The 2,001-nt window shown below is 49.2% G+C and overlaps 1 long non-coding RNA gene across 1 annotated transcript; it reads right to left on the bottom strand.

Moving 5' to 3' along the window:
* Positions 1-563: 563 nt before the first annotated feature.
* Positions 564-1,785, bottom strand: LOC131568110 (uncharacterized). The gene is made up of 3 exons (XR_009275698.1): positions 1,729-1,785; positions 1,104-1,176; positions 564-1,024 (listed from the first exon to the last, which is right to left on the bottom strand). It is a non-coding gene; the product is annotated as an uncharacterized LOC131568110 (long non-coding RNA).
* Between the last annotated feature and the right edge of the window lie 216 nt (positions 1,786-2,001).

Raw genomic sequence — 2,001 nt, 5'->3', positions numbered from 1 at the left:
AAAAAATTAGGACAAGAGTCAAAAAGTTGCATGATAACTGAAGAGCTCCAGAGATCCTATGTCCATCTACAAATCCCATCTAGAGTCCAGGTACACCCCACATTACAAACTTCAAGTCCCTGGGATTCTCCTATTGCAGCTGGCTATGTGGCAGGGCAGAGCAGCCCCATCCCAAATATGTGCAGACACCCGTGACACAGGACAGACCAGATGTGACAAACAAAGGACACAAGACACAGACAGAAATCTCTTGGCAAGGAAAACAGCTGCAAGGACTGAGAGAATGCAAAAGAAGATGACCGAGCTGAAACCGATGGTGAGCTGATGAGGCTCAGAGAACCCTGGAGGAAGAGGATGCTAAACTGGATTATTTCTTCCAAGAACTGCAAAGATGGATGCCTAGGAATCCTACAATCAGAAGCCTCTACCTAACTTCGTATTATTACAAAGTCCTAATCCACCATAATGGATCCTGGTGGGGCATAGCTGTCCATACAACTGAGAACAAGACCTGAAAAGACAACTGACTGGATGCCTCTAAACAGAGAACTTTTGACTGGGGAGCTCAGACAGGTATCAGAATTGCATCTATGGCCTGGGTGCCAGGCCAAGGAATGCAGAGATGACAGATGCTAACAATGATGCCAGGGTTTCTGACAGGACCCTCAAAGGGCTAAGGAAAAAGACATGAGATACACAAGCAACACATAAGGCACAATAGACAAGTGACACGAGACACACCAGGACTGCTCTGCCCTGCTGCACACATCAGCACTGTGATCAAAAGTGACACTTGGCTTTCATGGGGCCTAAGGGGCCACTTCATGGACACCCCCAGCTCCAAGGGGACTCCAAAACCCCTCCCAGTAATTCCCAAACCAGCACACTGCTTTCATCCCCTCTGTGGGTCATGGCCCTCTACTTATCTCTCAGACATCAGGGGATGCTGGTCTCAGGTGCAAAGAAAGGCCACCTCGTCAGCTGGGAAGGTCCTCCTGTCACCGCGCTGGTGTCTCTCAGACAGCTGTATTATAGAGAAAACTAAACATCAGTGCCTGATCTTGGCACCACATCACCCAAAACCCCACCAGTGTGCTACTCACAGTGCTCCTAAGAAGGCCGGGCACCTCCTACTCCTAACCATGACCCTCTGCCAGGGATGCAAGGCATCTGCACCTGAAAGAAAGTTAGAACATATGTCAAACGCCTCCAGGACAACTCACAAGCTGCAAACATCTTATGCCAACCTAGGAATAGCATCTACAGCCCAAGTACACCCCACATTACAAATTCCAACTTCCCAGGCTTGTCCTACTGCAGCATGCCACGCGGCAGGGCAGAACAGCTCCGGCACAAATATGTGCAGACACCTGTGACACAGAACGTGACAAACAGGGGGACATGAAACACGACACATCATGCTTGTGGTGAGGGGATTGAGGGGGGAAGGGAAAAGGGACCCCAAAGACACACTAGGGAACACGGCACACCAGACAACATGACACAGACCGGAGCTGTTCTGCACTGCCCGCCTAAAAGCTGCCATCAAAAGTAAAGCCTCTCCCTTTAGCTATCCTAAGAGGCCCTTGCAGAAGATTGCTTTTCCATCTGGTAATTTTTAAATCTGGCCCAAGAACTCCCAACCTGCGACTCTCTCATCATCCCATCTCCAAGCTATAGCCCCCAACTTATCTTTTGTTTGATTGGTGATATGGATCCACATTGCACCTGAAATGAGTCTGCCTTGGAGGGCCTCGTGGTGGCCTGTTAGCTTCTGGGTCAGCTACAATGAAAAAAACCAAAACCAAAATATGAGTCCAGAGTTATGTGGGCCAAATCCCACCAAGGCAGCTACTTGCCCTCTCCTGAGTTTGCCTGGTGCCTTCAGGCTCCAGCTTCACCCTGATTACAAGGCTGTGGCCTTTATTAGGAGTGGCACCTGGGTTAGAGAAAGGCAAAATTGAATAGCATTCCTATGAGTGCAGTAGATAACCTTGTGTG

The sequence above is a fragment of the Ammospiza caudacuta genome, chromosome 25, assembly GCF_027887145.1.
Source record: "Ammospiza caudacuta isolate bAmmCau1 chromosome 25, bAmmCau1.pri, whole genome shotgun sequence".
NCBI lineage: Eukaryota > Metazoa > Chordata > Aves > Passeriformes > Passerellidae > Ammospiza > Ammospiza caudacuta.
This window is presented reverse-complemented; position numbering and strand designations above follow the sequence as displayed.